At 40.0% G+C, this 12,017-nt stretch overlaps 1 protein-coding gene across 2 annotated transcripts in view; it reads right to left on the bottom strand.

The window, feature by feature from the left end:
• Epha6 (EPH receptor A6) overlaps positions 1 to 12,017 on the bottom strand; it is a 935,524-nt gene that overhangs the window by 94,020 nt on the left and 829,487 nt on the right. The gene's annotated exons all lie outside the window — the stretch shown is intronic.

Genomic DNA, 12,017 nt, shown 5'->3' on the forward strand with positions numbered 1-12,017 from the left:
TATCACAGCCCTCAACCCCAGCAGGGACATCCTGCTAACCTATAGGCCATTCCTACCAGTAAATTAGGTAAGTTGCCTGTAGGTCTTCTTTTTTCCCTGTATTTCCCCAGGCCAATCCCCCAGTATCATTCCTAGCTCTCTAGCAGAATGCACATGGCAGCCTTCCCTGATGCCCTGCTCCCACCTCCTGTGCATCTCATAGATCTTCCCATTCTAATCTTCTCCCTGCAACTCATTGCTTTGTCCCAGACCCCCAACTCTAGCAGGCTCCCCCTGCTAACCCAAGGGCTGCACCTCCTAGGGTAGGTAGGCTGAAGGCAAACCCACACCTTTCCTACTGCTCCTGAGATCTAATCTCCCCAGTCTCAGAAACCCACTGTAATCTCCTTTTCCTCCTTGACCCCATCCCCAAGGAATTACAAACACTTTCTTCCCAATCATCCTTTCCTCAACAAATCCTAGTATCCCAGCCACCAACACCAACAGACATTCCCTATGAACACACCAGCTGAGCAGGCCAGGAAACAGGAAACACACAGCATCACACTCTTTGAAAATCCAGGGAGGGAACAAAACCAAGACACCAAACACCTATTCAGCAAAGACAAACCCAGAAATCAGCACCTAGACCTATAACCATCCCCAACACAGATGCCTAGACACAGTAACAGTCAGACAAATATGTCTCCACTAGAGGCCACAGAAGGCCCTGAATAGTCCAACATAGCTGAAGCATAAGCACAAGGTCTTTTGACCTATATGACGATGATAGAGGTCCTTAAAGAGGAAATCAATAAATCCCTTAAAGCAAGCAAGCAAGCAAGCAAGCAAAGAAACAAACACACAAACAAAAAGTTGAAGGAAAGGAATAAAACTGTTCAAGACCTGAAAATTGAAATAAAATAAAGAAAATATAAACTGAAGGAATTCTGGAAATGAAAAATTTATGAATTTGAATAGAAACCACAGAGGCAAGCTTTGCCAAACAGAATATAAGAGGTGGAAGAGAGATCTCAGGCATTAAAGATATGATATAAGATATAGATATATCAGTCAAAGAAAATGTTAAACTAAAAATTCCTGGCACAAAACATCCAGGAAATCTGGGACACTATGAAAAGACTAAACCTAAGAATAATAGGAATAGAGAATAGAGGAGAATTTCAGCTCAAAAGCCTGGAAAATATTTTCAACAAAATCATAGGAAAAAAACCTCTAACTTAAAGAAGGAGATGCCTATAAAGGTACAAGAAGCATGCAGAATACCAAGTAGATTGGATCAGAAAAGAAAGTCCTCTTGCCACATAATAATCAAAACACTAAGTATACAGAACAAAGAAAGAATATTAAAAGCAGCAAGAGGAAAAGGCCAAGTAACATATAAAGGCAGACCTATCAGAAGTACACTTAACTTCTTGATGGAGACTCTAAAAACCAGAAGGGTTTGAATCAAAAATCAAGTATCCACATGTGGATATATATCTGGGTCTTCAGTTCCATTCATCAGCATGTCTATTTTTATGCCAATACCATTTGGTTTTTATTACTGTAGCTCTGTATTACAACTTGAAGTCAGGGATGGTGATACCTCCAGAAGTTCTTTTATGTACAGGATTGTTTTAGCTATCTTGGGCTTTTTGTTTTTACATATGAAGTAGAGAATTGTTCTGTCAAAGTTGTAAAGAACTGTGTTGGAATTTTGATGGGAACTACATGGAACCTATAGATTGATTTTAGTAGGATGGCCATTTTTACTATGGTTAATCCTACTGATCCATTAGCATTGGGGATCTTTCCATCTTCTGATATTTTCTTCAATTTCTTTCTTCAAAGACTTGAAGTTTTTAGCTAGAAGACTTTCAATTTCTTGGTTAGAGTTACCCCCCAAAATATTTTATATTATTTGAGGCTATTGTGAAAGGTGTTGCAGAGAAGAAGTTATATTCTTTTGAGTTTGGGTGAAATTTTCTATAAACCGTTTGGTCCATTTGATTTATAACATCTGTTAGCTCCTTTATTTCTCTGTTTATATTTTGTCTGGTTGACCTGTCCATAGTAAAAGTGGGATATTGAGGTCTCCTAATAGTAAGTAAGGCAGAGAGAGAATATCTAAATCAACAAAATCAGAAATGAAAAGGGGGACATAATGATAGACTCCAAGGAAATCTAGAGAACCATTAGGTCATACTTTAAAAACCTGTACTCCACACTATTGGAAAAGCTAAAAGAAATGGAAATTTCTTGATAGATACCACTTACCAAAGTTCAATCAAGATCAAATAAACAATTTAAATAGACCAATAAGCCCTAAGGAAATAGAAGCAGTCATTAAAAATCTCCCAACCAAAAAAATTCCAGGCACTGAAGATTTTAATGCAGAATTCTACCAGACTTTCAAAAAAGAACTAATACCAATACTTTTCAAATTATTCCACAAAATAGAAATAGAAGGAACATTGCCAAAATCTTTCTATGAGGACACAGTCACCCTGATATCCAAACCACACTAACTCAACAAAGAAAAAGAATTACAGACCAATTTCACTTATGAGTATTGGTACAAAAATACTCAATAAAATACTGCAAACCAAATCCAAGAACACATCACACAAATCATCCACAATGACTGAGTAGGCTTCATCCCAGGGATGCAGGGATGGTTGAACATAAAAAAAAATCTGTCAATGTAATCCATCATAAACAAACTGAAAGAAAAAAAACCACATGATCATCTTGATAGATGCTGAAAAAGCCTTTTACAAAATCTAACACCCCTTCATGATAAAAGTCTTGGAGAGGTCAAGGATACAAGGAACATACTTAAACGTGATAAAAGCAATATATAGCAAGCCATTGCCAACATCAAATTAAATGGAGAGAAACTCAAAGCAATTACACTAAAACCAACAACAAGACAAGGTTGCCCACGCTCTCCATACTTATTCAATGTAGTATTTTAAGTTCTAACTAGAGCAATAAGACAAGTAAAGGAAATCAAGGGGATACAAATTGGAAAGAAAAAAGTCAAAGTATTATTCACAGATGATATGATAGTATACATAAGTGACCCCAAAAATTCTACCAGGGAACTCCTACAGCTGATAAACATCTTTAGTCAAGTGGCTGGATACAAGATTAACTCAAAAAATCAGTAGCCTTCTTATATACAAATGATAAATGGGCTGAGAAAGAAATCAGAGAAACAACAGCATTTTTAATAGCCTCAAATCATATAAAATATCTTGGTGTAACTCTAACCATGCAAGCGAAAGACCTGTATGATAAGAACTTCAAGTCTTTGAAGAAAGAAATTGAAGATGCTATCAGGAAATGGAAAGATCTCTAAAGATGGAAAGATCTCTCATGATCATGGTTTGGTAGTTTTAACATAGTAAAAGTGGCAATCTTACCAAAAGCAATCTATAGATTCAATGCAATCCCCATTAAAATCCCGACACAATTCTTTACAGACCTTCAAAGAGCAATACTCAACTTCATATGGAAAAAAAATCCATGATAGCTAAAACAATCTTGTACAACACAAGAACTTCTGGGAGTATTACCATCCCTGATTTCAAGCTCTACTTCAGAGCTATGTTAATAAAAACCTGCATGGTGTTGGCATAAAAGCAGACTGATGGACCAATAGAATTGAATGAAGACCCAGACATAAATCTACACACCCATGGATATCTGATTTTTGACAAAGAAGCCAAAATTATACAATTGAAAAAAGAAAGCATCTTCAACAAATGGTGCTGATCTGTTGTATTTTTATTTTATTTTAAGGTGTTTTACATTTGTTTATGCTGTGGAACATTTGTTTAATGATTCAAAGATGTGTTGCATTTGTTCATGGTTTATTTGTTTAACTCTGTGAAGCTGTGTTACTGTGCCTGTCTAAAATACCTGATGGTCTAATAAAAAGCTGCAGCCAATAGCATGATAGGAGAAAGGATAGAAGGGGCTGGCAGGCAGAGAAGATAAATAGAAGGAGAAATCTGGGAGAAAAAAGAAGGAGGAACAAGAGAAAAGGAGGAGGACATCAGGGGCCAGCCACTCAGCTACACAGTCAGACAGGGAGAAGAAGGAAAGAAATGGTATAAAGAAATAGAAAAAGGTAAAAGTCCAGAGGCAAAGGGTAGATGGGTAATTTAAGTTAAAAAAAGTTGGCAAGAAAAAAGTCAAGCTAAGACTGGTCATTTATAATTAAGAATAAGCCTCCATGTGTGATTTATTTGGGAGCTGGGAGGAGGGTCCTCCCAAAAACCAAGAGCCAAAGAACCAAAGAGTTGAAACACACAACACTTGTCTAACTGAATGTCTGCATGTAGAAGAACACAAATAGATCCATAGCTATCACTCTGCACAAAACTCAAGTCCAAGTGGATCGATGACCTCAACACAAATCCAGATACACTGAACCTGATAGAAGAGAAAGTGGAAAGTAATCTCAAATACATTGGCATGGGAGACAACTTCCTGAGCAGAACACCAATAGCACAGGCACTAAGACTGATAACTAATAAACGGGATCCCATGAAACTGAAAAGTTTCTATAAGGCAAAGGATACCAGCAATGGGACAAAACAGCAGCTTACAGAATGGGAAAAGATATTCACCAATACCACATTCAACAGGGGGGTTGATTTCCAAAATATACAAAGAACTCAAGAAACAAAATATCACCAAACCAAATAATACAATTTAAAAAAATGGGGTATAGATCTAAACAGAGAATTCTTTTTTTATTTTTTTTTCATTTTATATATGCTGTGGATATCACTCTGTATAAATAAAATGCTGATTGGCCAGTAGCCAGGCAGGAAGGATAGGCAGGACAAGGAGAGAGGAGAATTCTGGGAAGTGGAAGGCTGAGGCAGAGAGACACTGCCAGGCACCGCCATGACAAGCGAGATGTAAGGTACCGGTAAGCCACGAGCCACGTGGCAACTTATAGATTAATAGAAATGGGTTAATGTAAGATATAAGAACAGTTAGCAAGAAGCCTGCCACGGCCATACAGTTTGTAAGCAATATAAGTCTCTGTGTGTTTACTCAGTTGGGTCTGAGCAGCTGCAGGACTGGCAGGTGATAGAAATTTGTCCTGACCGTGGGCCAGGCAGGACTGGAAAAAACTCTAGCTACATATATACCAACCCCAGTTCCCCCACCTACCCTTTCTCCTACACCCCTTACCGCCTCCCCCATCCCACTCCTGGTTCTCTCCTCAGAGGGGTAAGGCCTCCTTTGGGGAGTCAAAATATCTGCCATACCAAGTTGAGGCAGGAGCAAGCCCCTCCCCACTGCATTAAGACTGAGCAAGTTATTCCACCACAGGGAATGGGCTCCAAAAAGCCAGCTCATGCACCTTTGATAATTCCTGGTCCCACTGCCAGGGTCCCTACCAACAGATCAAGCCATACAACTAAACAGAGAATTCTTAACAGAAGAATCTCAAATGGTCCAGAAACATTTAAGGAGATGTACAACATCCTTAGCCATCAGGGAAATGCAAATCAAAACGACTCTAAGATTCTATTTACATCTGTCAGAACAGCTAAAATAAAAAACACAAGTGACAGCTCATGTTGGAGAGGATATGGAGCAAGGGGAACACTCCATCATTGCTGGTGGGAGTGCAAACTTGTATAGCCATATTGGAGGTCAGTGTGGTGGTGTCTCAGAAAACTGGGAATCAACCTACCACAAGACGTAGATATATCACTCTTGGGCATATACTCAAAGGATACTCAATCATACACAAGGAAACTTGCTCAGCCATGGTTACAGCAGCTTTATTTGTAATAGCCAGGACCTGGAAACAACCTAGATGTCCCTCAACCGAGGAACAGATAAAGAAAATGTGGTGTATTTACACAATGGAGTATTACTCAGGTAATCAGGTTAAAAACAAGGACATCAGGAAATTTGAAGGTAAATAGATGGAAATAGAAAAAAATTACCCTGAGTGAGGTCACCCAGACCAACAAAGATAAAGATAGTATGTGCTCACTCACAAACGGATATTAGCTGTAAAATAAAGGATAACTATGCTACAATCTACAGTCCCAGAGAGGCTAGGGAGAACAACAAGGGTTCAGGGTGTGTGTGTGTGGAAACCCAGATGTCCCTGGGAAGGGGAAATAGAAGAGATTTTGTGAGTTGACTAAGGGCTGGTCAGCATGGGAACAAGAACGATCCAGTTGCGGGAGATGGAGAGGGAGTGTACTGAAAGAGACTACTGGAAACAGCGGGGGCATTTTGGAGTCAGGTAAAAAACCTGGTGCAAGGGAATCTCCTAGGAATCTACAAGAAAGACCTTGGCTTTGACTCCTAGCAATAGTAGATAACAGTCTGACCTGGCCATCTCCTGTGACCAGACTGTTGCCTAGCCCAATTGTCATCAGAGAGATTTCATCCAGAAACTGATGGAAACAGATGCAGAGACTCACAGCTAAACATTAGGCAGAGTTTGGGGGAACCCTATAGAAGAGGGTGAGAAGGGATTGTAGGAGCCAGAGGGGTCAAGGACACCACAAGAAAACTCACAGAATCAACTAACCTGGGGTCGTAGGGGCCCACTGAATCAACAACCAGGGAGCCTGCATGGGACTGACCTAGGCACTTTGCGTATATGTTACAGTTGTATAGCTTGGTCCTCTTGTTGGATTCCTAACAGTGGGAATAGGTGCTGCCTCTGACTGTTTTACAGGCCTTTGGAAGCCTACTTCTCATACTGAGGCTTGCCCAGCCTTAATACATGGGGAGGTACTTAGTCTTACTGAAACTTGATATGCTTATTTTTTGTCGATACTCATGGGAGACCTGCCCTTTCCTAAACAGAAATGGAGGAAGAGTAGATTGGGGGGTAGGAACAGAGGCGGTGTGGGGGGACTGGGAGGAGAGGAGGGAGGGGAAACTGTGGTTGGAATATAAAAGAAATAAATTTATTAAAAAGTGACATCATAAGTTTTGCAGGAAGTAGACAGAACTAGAAAAAAATCATTCTGAGTGATGTAACCCAGACCCAGAAAGATAAATATGGTATGTGTTCACTTATAAGTGTATATTAGCTCTTAAGTAAGTAATAACCCAACTAAAATCTGTAGACCCAGAGAGGTTAGGTAAAGAGGAGGGGTCTTGGGTGATGCATAGATCTCCCTGGGCGGGGGGAAGTAGAATAGATTTTATGGGTGGACTGGGGACAGATAGGGGGATGGAAGCAGGGGATCATATTTGGGTGGGAGATGGGGTAGAGGGGGAGAGTGCTGTGAGATCTGGCTTTAATTTGGGGGCGGGGCGGCTTTTGGGGGTGATGTGGAAACCTAATGCAGCAAAGAAATTTCCTGGAATGTATGAAGGTGATTCTAATGAGGATTACTAGTAATAGGGGATATAGAATCTCAACTGACCATCTCTTGTTGTCAAGTGAGGCTTCCGGCAGCATGACTGGGTTGCAATCAATTGAGTTGCAGGCCAAGGGATCTCAAGAAATTCGAAAACAACCTAGCCTGTTGCTAAGACAGAGGGTTGCTCTTGGCAAACTGACAGCTGAGCCCTATTACTGAGCACTACACCCATAGAACTCACTGAACAAAGAAAAACCGAGCTGGTGCAAACACAGAGCCTTTACCCCTATGTTCTAGTCTCTATGTTAGGCTATCAAAAGAGTAACGTGGATACCATCCCAGCCACAAAAATCTTTGACCTACAATCTGTCCTGCCTGAAAAATATGCAAGGACAATGAGGGCACAGAACTTGTGGGAATAGCCAATCAATGTCTGGTTTGACTAAAGGCCCACTCTATGAGATGGAACCCAAATCCAACACTGCTTGGGTGACCAAGAACTGGAGACTAGATAGCCCAGAGACCTAGGGCAAAACCCAACACTACTGGTTTTTAAAAAGTATCAAGAAAATGACTCCTATTGATACTCTGCTATACCCATATATCAGTGCCTTATTCAGTCATTATCAGAGAAGCTTCCTCAAGCCGCAGATGGGAACAGTTGCAGGGACCACAGCCGGAATGGAAAGAGAGTCTACATGGGAGCTTTCTGTCAAATCCCTTCTTTCAGAGCTCAGGTAATCCCATGAAAGAGGAGGTAGAAAATTGTAAGAGCCAGAGGGGATGGGGGACCCCAAGAGCACATGTTTCTCTGAATTAACTAACCAAGGTGCACATGAGCTCACAGAGACTGAAGCAGTAAGCACAGAGCCTACATTGGTCTGCACCAGGTCCTCTATGCATCTATTATAGCTATTAGTTTAGTATTTTTATGGGACTCCAGATCATGAGAATGAGTGGGTATCTATCTGACTCATGTGCTTGGTCTTGGGTCTCTTCTCCTCCTTTTAGGTTGTGGTGTCCAACTTGGAAATAATAGCTTTTGCTTCATCTTATTATATTTTGTTTTGTCATGCTTGGTTGTTATCTCTTAGAAGCCTGTTCTTTCCTAAAGAGAGACAGAAACAGAGTTGATCCAGAGAGGTGAGATGAGGAGGAACTGGGAGGAACAGAGGGAAGGTATTGTGGGATATTTGTACACTCTGAAGATGTGTTGTGACTGGTTTAATAGAATGGCCAAGAGCTAGACAGGAGAGGCTAGGCAGGACTTCTGGGCAGAGAGGAACTGACTGTTAGAATCTGGCAGGACAGGAAATGCCAGTGAGACACTGAGGAAGTCAGTCATACAGAATGGAAGAGAGGTAAAAAGCCACGTGGCAGAACGTAGATGAATAGAAACTGGTTAATTTAAGTTATGAGAGCTAGTTGGGAACAAGCCAAAGCTAAAGACCAAGCTCTCATAATTAATAGTGTCAGTGTCATTATTGAGGAGCTGGTGATCCCAAAGAAAGTCCAACAAGAAAGTGCAACAACAGGAAGGGAAACCATATCAGGATACATTGTAACAAAAAGAAAAGAAAACATAGCAACATTTAATCACTAGAATTTTCTTGGATAGTTATTTAAGAAATAGTCTCGACTTCTAACAGTGGGAGCAGGGACTGTCTCTGACTCTTGCCAGCTTTTGAGACCCTCCTCCTCATACTGGGTTGCCTTGTCCAGCCTTAATACGAGGGAAGCTGCACAGTCGTACTGCAACTTGTTATGATGTGTTTGGTTACTATCCATGAGAAGCCTGCCTTTTTCTGAATAGAAATGGAGGAGGAGTGGATGGGGGAGGTAGAGGGTTGGTGGTGGGGGGATTGAAAGGAGGGGAGGGAAGAGAAAATGTGATCAGGATATAAAAATAATAATATTATTAAAAAGAAATATTCTTAAATATTTGAAATTACTACTGTTTCAAAATTATAAATTGAATTATTCTAAGGAGAAAGATGAGTTTTGCTCGTAATGTTATTTTTAGTAGATTGGAATAATGTGACACTATGTCGATGTGTATAATCTCCCGTTATCTGGTTTCAGTTGGTATATTTGCTTTCTTAGTAATCAACATAATATGAGGCACATTAACAAAAATAAAATGAAATAAAAATTACATTGTGTAAATCTTTAGGTGTCTCTTTCTGTTTGGTCCCTGATGCTCTTTTAACTTCCAGTTCAAGGCCTATGCATTTTGTTTATAAAATCAGGATTTAAACAGGCTTTCTTTTGTGTTTTGTTGGAAAATCAAATGAAGAAAGCATTGTTATTTCATAGTTTGTTTGCAGTAAAGTATAGGCCACATTATATTATTTTCATGTCATTATAGTAAGGATTCCTATATGACTGTGACTCAATATATTTGAATATTGAAAGACTGTAATTGTTGTATAAACTTATCCTGAAACCTGGTGATTAGGCATTCCCTGGCTGAGAATTCTTGATGAAGTGAGTCAAACCTGGCTTCTGCTTGCAGATGGAATGGGATACAGAAAGATGGAGCACACTGGTTTCTACGACTGCAGCTTTAGATGACAACAGTGAACTGTAGACACAGAACCTGCTTCAGCAAACCGTTTTCCTGTCTGCTTCTAATTGAATCAGTCAGTTATGTGACCTGAATAACCATTTCCTCAAGTGGCTGCAATAAGCAGAAGCTATATTACTGTACTTTTCAAAGACTTGATTTCAGCCCAGTAATTGAATCTTCCTGATTTCTTTGTGATACTCCTGGGAAGTATCACACTACAGAAAGCAACAAAAACAGTCTGGTCTAGACAGAATTTGTTTTTATCTCTTTTTGTTTGAAAATATTCAAAACATGGGCCCCATTCATTGATAAAATGATTAGGCAAAATGTTTTATTGCCCAGGGTAGGTCAGTTATTTTATATAGAATGCACTATCAGAACACTATTAAATATAGTTTTATCTATGCTCGTGTGGATGAAAATGAGCTGTTGGAAGAAATTCATGGCAAATGTCCTTGCTTGCATGTATCATGAAGCCTATGTAAATGAGCAAGTAGAAGCCAATGTAGCCTCATTAACATCTGCACACATGAAAATTGAGACAGAATGTACACGTGGTTGAGATGTAGCTTCAGATACTTAGAAAAGAGACATTGCATTGTTCACATACTTGCTTTGCCATCCACATCAATATAATTTCTAGGGTAATGTGCTACTATCTAATCATCTAGGTTTTTACTTTTCTTAGTATTGTATGTTCTCAGAATCCAGGTTCATTTCATTCCGTACTCAACATCTTTTTTTTTTTAAAGTATAGATCTATATTATAAAATGTCTATTTTTCCTTTGGGATATTGAAAAACATACTTTCCCAGAAAAGCTTTTAGGTAATACTACTTGCATATATCATGTAAATAAAGGGGTTAACTATATTCTTATTGATGGTAAACAAAGATATACTTTAAACCCATTATAGAAAGCCAGTTGTGATTAGACCAGTTAGCTCTATGTCAGGCTAATTCTACTAAGATGGACTTGGCTGGATGTGCTGGCATACCAGATCTTTGCTCCAGAATTGTATTAAGAAGAGGTTTAAAAACAACAACAACAACAACAACAACAACAACAACTACATTAAATCCTGAGCAACTAGGTCATATAGAGATTGAGTTGACAATGAATGCAGTCCATTTAATAGAAAATTGCTTAGTAAGTTTCACTCTGATTCAGGGGACCTTCTCTAAGGAAAGCTTGTTTTTCTGTGTTCCCTCCAGGTGGCCCCTTGGTGCTGCAGCTGCTCAGACCCAAGTGAACACACAGAGGTTTATGTTAATTAAAACTGCTTGACCATTATCTCAGGCCTACCATTGACTAGCTCTTACACTCAAAGTCAGCCCATTTCTGTTCATCTATATGTTGCCTCGTTTTCTGTGGCTTACCTGTGTGCCATTACATGCTGCTCCCTGGACGGTGGGCTGGCATCTCCTGACTCAACCTTCCCCTCCTCAGAATGCTCCTTGTCTGTTTATCCCACCTATACTTCCTGTATGGTTACTGGCCAATCAGCATTTTATTTATCAACCAATCAGAGCAACACCTTCACAGCATACAGAGCGATATCCACAGCAGAGTTGAATTTGGAGAAACCTGTCCTTAAATGTGACTCATGACCTGATCCGTGTGTGTGTGTGTGTGTGTGTGTGTGTGTGTGTGTGTGTGTGTGTGTGTGTCTGTTTATGTGAAAATGTGTCTGGGGTCTGTGTATATAGGTACATCATGCGTGTATAGAGGCAGGAAGTCAGCCTTGGGGGTCCTTCCTCAGATACCATCCACTTTTTGTTGTTTGAGTCAGGGTCTCTCCGTGGGACCTGGGGCTTGCTGATTCAGCTAGGCTGTCTCTTTGGAAAGACCCATGATATTTGTTGTTTCTGCCTTCCCAGTGACTGTGATTACCAGCTCCTGCCCCCCTGCCCAAATGTCACATCATGCTAAGGGTGGAACTCAGGTCCTCATGCTTATGCCGCAAGCATTTTACTGCTTGAGCTGCCTTCCCAGCCCCCACCTGATCCTTCTTTTACTATGTTAAGTTTGGTTGTTGCCAAGATATTGAAAGACTTGGCTGTAAAACTGCAAAGGAGTTTCACAATCCAATAGCT

Source organism: Peromyscus californicus, unplaced genomic scaffold (genome assembly GCF_007827085.1).
Source record: "Peromyscus californicus insignis strain IS unplaced genomic scaffold, ASM782708v3 Scaffold_16__1_contigs__length_79575227, whole genome shotgun sequence".
Lineage (NCBI taxonomy): Eukaryota > Metazoa > Chordata > Mammalia > Rodentia > Cricetidae > Peromyscus > Peromyscus californicus.